Below are 9,197 nucleotides of genomic sequence, written 5' to 3'. Positions count from 1 at the left end.
TTCAATTACCTCCTGTTTCTTTTTTCCTTTATGTTAGCCTGAGTTCGTTTTTGGAATAAAACATAACTGGTATATCTAGCACGTGACTGTATAGTAAATAAGAGACAAGTTCCTATCCTCCAGAAATTGAAAAATACAGTAGAAATGTAAATGCTAAAACAATAGGATTAAAAAACTCTCAGTAATATAAGAGATGTCTATACACATTTCAGCTAGCAAATCAGTAGGAAAATGAAAAATATAGAGTAAGCATAACCACAAAATTTATCTTCTACCAGAAGGAGTGAAGTAATTACAAGTCATCTATTTTTTAATCATTTTTTTCTTGCTAACAGTACTGATAAAGATCTAGAATTATTGGTAAAGAGATATGAAAGAAATCTTAGGGCTATTTTAGTTCGGCTGTTGCTTGTTACAGACAAGGAAGCTGAGGCCTGGGGAAGGGAAGTGGCTTCGGAGAGTCTCGTGTCCAGGAAGTGGCTGAGCCCTATTTCGTGCCGTTTCCCACCCTTGCACCCACTGCACACACCACAGCCGCCCTGGCTGGTGGCCACAGCCCACTTCATGCTTGCTTCTCCCTGGATGTTTCTGACAGAGTCATCCTTTTTTTCTTATAAACACGTTAACTGGTTCTCTCCTCAGATAACGGTCACTTTCTACCTCAGTGATATGTTGGCCTGGCTACAGTTGAAGAGCAAGACATATCCAAGAGCCAATGTGTTGCTTTTCAAGTTAATAGTAGCAACCTCTTCACTGCAGTTCTCTAGTTAGCTACTCTTTACATTTCCCCTCTTCAATTCCAAACATCTCTTGTGTCAGTAATAACGTATCCCGTAGTGCATGCCACAGGTGAGCTGCCTGGACCTCACAGATGAATTCCCTCCAGGCATTGCTTTCAGCTAAAGGGAGCCACCTCACGCCCGGTGACTGCATCTAAGACGGATCAGTGAGGGATACAGAGACCTTGTCTCCTTGAGACAGCTCCTGGGGGCTGTCCCAGCCCCAGAGTTTCCTGAAAACTTGGCTGAGGCCTCTGTTGTGACTGCCTCACAGCCCAGCTTCTCCTTCTCTCTAATTCTGCTGCCATCTCTCCCTCACTAGTGCTGTTCCCAAGGACATTCCCCAGTGAGCCACCTGCTCGCCAATGTGTTTCAGAGCCTATTTCCCAGCAAATAAGATCTAAGACGCCCCCTCACCCACTCTCAGTTCGATGAGAACTTCTGACAGCCAAATAATATTTTTAAATTTCTTCAGGATTGTGATTTTAACTGCTAACAATCTCAGAGATAAAACCCTCAATCCCCAAATGTGTTTTCTGAAGTAAGTCGAAAATAATAGCCCTGAGGTTAGTGCACCCAACAGTCACATTTCTGGCGAAGTAAATAAAGATCCTTAGAGACCACCCCTGTGCCTCCCCAAACAGATCCTGAGGTTTTCCTCTGTGCTAGGAGCTCTGCCTGGCATGGTCACCTATGTTGTTTCTCACAGCTACTCGGACAACTTAATTTATTATCATAGTTCTTAGTTGATAAAACTAAGGCTCAGAGATGTGAAGTGACTTTACTGAAGGTCAAATAAACTGGAGAAGTGTCACCATATTCTATGAAACGATAAGGGGTTTGAGGACATGCACTCGGTATCCCTAGTACCTAGATGAGCACCTGGCCCATAGCAGGTGCTCAGTGATTCTTGCTGAGTGGCTGAATGAGTGGACATTCAAAGAAAGGGAATTACAATTTTATTGAGTATCTTTATCATGCCAGAGATGTTTTCTATATTTTAATGTACAATATTTCTTTAAAATTCACAACAAATCTGTGAGGGGCCCGTTAAATTTTCCATTTCACAGATGGTAAAACTGAGGCTCAGCTACAGATGTGCTAAATGGTAGAACCAGGATCCTAACCCACTCTGTTTTCTGGCTCTGCATGCCTTCTACTGTATCTTGACCTACTCCCCCATCTCTTATTCCTCACTTGAGGAGACCGAGGCACAAAACCCTTAAATAGCTCTCCCCAAGCCATATCACAGTGCAGAGGCTAGAACCCAGATTTTCCATCTCCCATTTCTCAACACCAGCTGGTTCTCCTGTTCAGCATCCATAGGACTCTGGCTGCCTTTCCCAAACATGGCCAGTGGAATGGCATCCTCACTTAGATTGCAAAACTCCTCACCAGACATAAAACTGAAAATGTAGGCCACCTGCCCATGCGATTGTATTTCATAACTCAGAGCTAAAAATAGCTCTCAGCTTACTTGGCCTGTTTATAAAATATTAAAAGCTCATATTCAAAGTCACTCGCCTCTTGGATTAATGTCAAGATTATGGCTTTCCATGTTTCTTTCTCTCTCCATCTCTATCTCACTCAGCAGGGAATGGATTATGCTTGTCAAAGTTATTTTCTACAAGAATTACTGAGCACTTATTTTCAAAGATGAGCTTTGTGACCTTATTCTCTTTGCTGTGCCTGCAGAATTCATTTTAGAAGGCAGGAGAGAGAAGTCATTAGGGGCGCAGACTTTAGAGACAGATGGGAGTTAAGGCACTGTATTCTTGGGCAAGGCATGAAACCTTTGTCTTTGTTTCCTTGTCAGTGAAATGGACACCAAATAATGCCTTATCTCCTAGGATTGTTGTGAGGATGAAACAGAAGAATTCATGGTCAGTGTTTCACTCGATTCCAAACACAGACAGTGAGAGTGCACACATAAGACAACTAAGGACAAAAATCAACAAACAAATAATCGCCGCCACCTAGCATGACCAACTTGGCCGATTTGCCTGGGACTTTCCAGAATTAGCATTAAAAGTTCCGAGTCCTGGGCCAGCCCGGTGGCTCAGGTGGTTAGAGCTCCATGCTCCTAACTCCGAAGGCTGCCAGTTTGATTCCCACATGGGCCAGTGGGCTCTCAACCACAAGGTTGCCAGTTCGATTGCTCGAGTCCCACAAGGGATGGTGGGATCCGCCTCCTGCAACTAAGATTGAACACGGCACCTTGAGCTGAGCTGTCACTGAGCTCCTGATTGGCTCAGTTGGTTGGAGCGCATCCTCTCAACCACAAGGTTGCTGGTTGGGCTCCCGCAAGGGATGGTGGGCTGTGCCTCCTGCAACTAGCAACGGCAACTGGACCTGGAGCTGAGCTGCGTCCTCCACAACTAAGACTGAAAAGACAACAACTTGAAGCTGAATGGCACCCTCCACAACTAAGACTGAAAGGACAACAACTTGACTTGGAAAAAAGGCCTGGAAGTACACACTGTTCCCCAATAAAGTCCTGTTCCCCTTCTCCCCCCCCCAAAAAAAAAAAAAGAAAGAAAAAGTTCCGAGTCCCAGGAAACCCCTTAGCCCTGGGCAAATTGGAATTGTTGGTTACTCTATTCTCCATTAAAGAAACAAACAAAAGGTTCAGAGTTATTCATTGATTCACATAATATTTCTTGTTAACTAATACATTCCAGACATTTTGATTTTGAAAGGTAAACGTGATATAAATGAGTCCTCACAGAATGCTCAAGCTAAGAGAAAGAATCATGAAAATGGGCCAATTATAAATGGCTCCCTGAAAGTTGTGATGAGTGTTCAGAGCACAATTCTGAAATGCATTGCCCCCAGGGGGACACTAGGTAGGAATTTTATGAATTACACACTTCTTTCTAATAGAGAATTTTTTTCTCAAACACTAATGCTTTGGGGAGTTAAGAGGCTTACATAGGAAAAAGCATTTCCATGAACAATTTATAGTTAAACAGCTTTTAAAAAAATTTTTTAAATTAAATTTATTGGGTGACATTGGTTAGTAAAATTATATAGGTTTCAAGTGTACAATTATATAATACATCATCTACATATTGCATTGTATGTTCACCACTGCAATACTTCTAAGCGTCTTTATAGGCTAATGAGCACTTGACTTTCTAGGATGTTTTAAGTATTGTTTTCAAACTTAAAAAATTTTTCTGATAACACAGAATTATTTTTAGGACTTATAAAATGACACCAGTGTTCCACAGAGCTTTGACAGAAGGAAAATCTAGGTGGTATCTGGCATTGAACACAGAAAGCTCAGACTGAGGATAAAGGCACCCAATCCCAGCTTCTCATAAATAGAGCAGCCATGCTTCTGTCAGAATAGCCCAAGCTGTGGTTCTTAACCATTTTTTTTTTTAAATTCATGAACCTCCTTTCAGAATCTGATGAGCACATAAATGCATAGAAGATAAAAGACACCAATCCAGAGGCTTGAACTTTGCAGAGCAAATAGGAGAGATGCTATGTTTTCTTTGGAATTAAAAATATCTTGTTCTCTAAGAGAATTTTGAGGCTTCATATCAGCAGGGATGGAAAAAAAAAAAACCTGCAAAGACTGAAATAAATTCTGACACAAGAAAGAAATACTCAAGTGTAGACTGGCACAAAGAATAGTGTGAATGCACAAAGGCAGTACTTAGACAAAATAATAGTGATCACTGTGGTATATGGAGTGCTTGCTATTATGTGCATTACTTTATTCAGTCGGGAGGTAATTTACCATGGTAGTCTAGGCTGTGGTTTCTGAAATCAGACTTATCAGTTTTGAATATTGTTTTATCATTTACTAGTGATGCAACACAGGAAATTACTAAGATTTCTCTTAGTCTTAGAATGCCTATCTATAACGTCGAATCATAATAGTATGTTTTTCATAAGGCTTAAAGAGGTTGCATGACATAATTCTTGCAGCCAAGTGCCCAGCTCATAGTAAAGCTCAGTAAACACTAGCTATAAATATGTTATTAGGTGGGTATTATCATTATCAATTTCATTTCACAGAAGGAACTGAGGACAAGTGATCTGTAGCAGATTAATCAAATCACCCACACTCATCTCTGAAAATGAGTTAATGAAATCTGATGCACAGTTCAATTGTTTATGCAACCCTTCTACTTGGATGGCCAAAAGGAATCTCAGACTCGGCATGACTAACCTGCAATGGTCTCTCTTGTTCTTTCCCAAGTATCTGCTTCTTTTACACCATTCCTTGTATTGCTATATAAGAAATGGAGTCATCATTGTTCCACCTTTCTCTAGTGCTCCAATGCAATATGTTGGAAAATCCAGCCAGCTTTACTTTTGAAATATATCCAGAACTGGATAATTTCTTATCACCTTTCTCACTACCACACTGGTCCAAGCCATCATTATCTCTTACATAGATACATTAATTAATTACATTAATGCAAAGGAAAATGAAATGTGTGAGATCACAGGAGCCCAGATTTCATTTGCATGTGGAAGCCCTCCTTAACCTTACCTACATTTTGGATCCCTAGATAGAGCCTGTCACTATCTTCAAACAATAAGAATATCTACATTTATTGAATATTGGTTAAGTGCCGGGCAATATAGTTACCTTAATTTTACAGATGGGGAAATGGAGGCTAAGACATCTTAGTTAATGGGCAAGATGACTCAGAAAGTAAATGGACTCCTACTTGGCACTGGCCACTAGGTAGACAAGGAATACTGTGTGAAAAATTGGAGAAAGATATAGAAGGAATATGAGAATGGAAAGAACTTGGGAACAAAACAAATGGAAATAATAGTATCATGGTAGCTAAACTACCATGATAAATTACCTCCTGACTGAATAAAGTAATGTACATAATAGTGAGGATATAGGATGTTAGATTTCATACTTTTCTGGAATTCCCTCTATTACAGCATTCACCCCTCTAATCCAGACATAGGCCAATAACTGTCCTAGTCTTTAATGTGTGAAAACTTACATCAGATTGCATTATCAATCCAGTCTGACAATGAGTTCAAGGGAAAACTGATGGTAAAGTGATATTAAGGAATATCCAAAGTCAGCCATTTAATATATGGTGGAGCTAGAATTTGCACCCAGACATCCCTAGTCTGGACTCACACTTTTAACTTTAATTCTCTAGATGTCTTTATTTCTTTTACATGATTTGTATGGTATCCCACTGTGTGGTAATTACACATTCTATGTATTTTATTATCCTGTGAGACTATTGAAGGATAGAACATGATTAAACTATGTTTTGCTAGCATATAATACTGCTCTTGATGCAATAGAGATGATGGAAAAGTGGTAATTAAAGTGAAATGAATTAAATTACATTAACCTATTTTATTGCATGAATATTTTGTGTCAGTGTTTGAAAATCTGAATTGGGAGATCAAGATATCCCAGTCAGTAACAAGTTGTGTGATTTTGCGTAAGTCCCTTTTCTTTCCCCCACTTTATTTCAATCACTTATGAAGATAGAAGATTCTGCTATATTTTCTCCAAAATCCTTTTGCCTAGAACACGCTATGCTTCAACCAAAATTTAAGAATTACATTTTGTGGTTATGTTCACGTTAAATTCAGAGAATTCCAATAAAAGGCATACATTGGTCATAATGATGGCTCTAACCACACTTATTATCCAGATCCTCTTTTCTCTTTGCTATAGGGCATTCGCATAATCCACAAATGACTTCAATGGAGAACAGTACACAGGTGATTGAATTCATTCCTGTGAGAATAACTGATGACCCAGAACTACAGATGCTACTCTTTGTAATGTTCACCCTCATCCACCTTATCGCTCTCCTTGGGAACTTGGGATCCTATCCATCCTGCTGAACTCTCGTCTCCACACTCCCATGTACTTCGTCCTCAGTGATCTTGCTCTGGCGGACTTTGGTTCCTCCACAGCAGTCACTCCCAAAGTGATAGCCGATTCCTTATAAAAACAAGGTCATTTCCTACCATACATGTGTTGCTCGTATGTTCATTTTTGCAGTCTTTCTCACTGTAGAAATAATGTGACCCCTCTTGTGTTCTTGGTAGAGAAGTAGATGAATGAATGAGAGAGAGAGTGAGTGAGTGAATGAATGAATGAATACAATAGTTGAGTAGTGATCAAAACTATGAACTATAAAGGAATAAAGCAAGAAGAGAACACAGTCATTCAGGGGGTGGGGTGACTATGATATGGTAACATTTAAGCAAACACCTGAAGAAAGTGAGGGAGCTTTCTGAGCACACAAATCAGCAAGTACAAGGACCCTGAGGCAAGAGCATGCTTGGAGTTGTCCAGGAAAAGCAAGGGACTCGATGTGAGTGAAGTGGAATGGCTGAGTAGGAGAGGGGTAAAGCATGGTGGAGCTTAGCTAAACTCTGAAGTATCCATGAACGAGTCGCATTCGTTTTTAATAGTGTTTCCAGCAGGATAAATGGATAACATAATTAATCAGTGACTTCTTTTTCAAAACATAAGACAAAGTAGCCACATACAGAAAAATTGGAAAATTCCCTTATTATTGACGAATCACCTTTTCTTGTACTCTGGCCTTCTTCTTTATGAAAATTATCCCATGACCAACTATATCTGCCAATAGACTTATTGAAGACAGAATATTAATTCCTTTATAATGCTCTATGTATTTAGCTCTGAATGAAATGAGCCAACAAAAAGCATATATCTTTATTTAAAAATCCATGCCACATTTTCTTCATTTTGGGCTCCTAAAATAGTTTTTAACTAGAGACATAAATGATGTTGGATGTAAAATTCTATTCTGATATGTAAATTATGTTAACTTTTAATTTAACACTAGCCATATTCCATCCAAATCTTTTAACAAATTTCCATCTTTTCTGAGTATATGCACATATGGGATTCTTGCATGTGCTTCTATTCACGTGTTTGTGTGTGCCATGTTTTACATAAATGCTTGCATTGCCATATGGTGGAGAAAATATGAACATGTGACTAAATCAAATATAATTAATAAAGTTTATTATAAACAAGGCCCCAATTTTCTTAAGGTCCCCCTTGGCCATCCTAATTCAGGTATCACACATTTGTATATAATATTTTTTTTCTAGATGATGGAATTTTGAAAATAAATGGTATTACCTCAGTAATTTAGACATACTGTGGGCCTTAAAATGTGAGTTGTTGCATATTGAACATCTGACAAGACAAAATTAGATTATTGTGGAATCTACAACTTCACAAGGTGAAACCTAAAGACAATTTTTTCTTCTCAACAACCTTCTTGAATGCATTTTTAACCTCCTTGCTCCACAAGCTATGGATCAGGGCATTCAGCATGAGGATGAGCATAGTATAAAACACAGATGCAATTTTGTCTGTGGCTATGGAATGGCTGGAGCTGGGCTGAGAGTATATAAAGATAACTGACTTGTAGAAGATGGAGACTGCAGTGAGGTGGGAGGCACAGGCGGATAGAGCCTTCTGATATCCTTCAGGATGGTGACAAATATGAACAGGTAGGAAATTAAGATAATCAGGAGAGCAAAAAAGATGTTGAAGCTTGCCACAACAACAAGAACCAACTCACTAACATGTCTGTCAGAACAAGAAAGAGACATGACTGCTGGAACATCACAGAAAAAGTGATGGACCAGATTGGACTCACAGAGAGAATGAACGTGTCCATAATGTGGATGGAGGCATTCAGGAAACCATAAACATAGGAGCCTATAGCCAGTCATGTACACACCCCTGTCATCATGGTGGTGGTGTAATGCAGGGGTTTGCACACTGTTGCAAAGCAGTCATAAGCCATTGAGGCCAAGAGGTAACTTTCCACAGTAGCAAAGGCCACAACAAAAGAACAAGACAAACAAATGAGAAACAGAAACTCATAGACACAGACAATGGTTTGGTGGTTGCCAGAGGGTAAGGGGGGTGGGGGGTGGGGGGTGGGAGATGAGGGTAAGGGAGATCGAATATATGGTGATGGAAGGAGAACTGACTCTGGGTGATGAACACACAATGGGATTTATAGATGATGTAATACAGAATTGTACACCTGAAATCTATGTAATTTTACTAACAATTGTCACCTCAATAAATTAAAAAAAAAAAAAAAACATCTGAGCAGCACATGCATTGTAGCAGATGACCTTGTCTCCTACAAGGAACCTAGCCATGACTTTGGGAGTGACCGTAGAGTAGCCAAAGTCCACCAGAGACAGGTTACTGAGAAAAAAGTACATGGGAGTGTGGAGACGAGAGTCCATGAGAATCAAAATGATTATCCCCTGGTTTCCAACCACACTGATGAGGTAAATGAGAGTGAACATGATAAAGAGAGGGACCTGCAGTCCTGGGGCACTGGTTAGCCCGAGGAAGATGAACTGTGTCACTTCTGCCCTGTTCCCCATCAG

At 39.8% G+C, this 9,197-nt stretch overlaps 1 pseudogene; it reads right to left on the bottom strand.

The window, feature by feature from the left end:
• Window positions 1-8,013: 8,013 nt before the first annotated feature.
• On the bottom strand, window positions 8,014-9,197 carry LOC109438814 (olfactory receptor 5B2; annotated as a pseudogene).

The sequence above is a fragment of the Rhinolophus sinicus genome, linkage group LG06 (genome assembly GCF_036562045.2).
Source record: "Rhinolophus sinicus isolate RSC01 linkage group LG06, ASM3656204v1, whole genome shotgun sequence".
NCBI classification, from domain to species: Eukaryota; Metazoa; Chordata; class Mammalia; order Chiroptera; family Rhinolophidae; genus Rhinolophus; species Rhinolophus sinicus.
The sequence above is the reverse complement of the archived record's forward strand: the minus strand, read 5'-3'. Positions and strand labels throughout refer to the sequence as shown.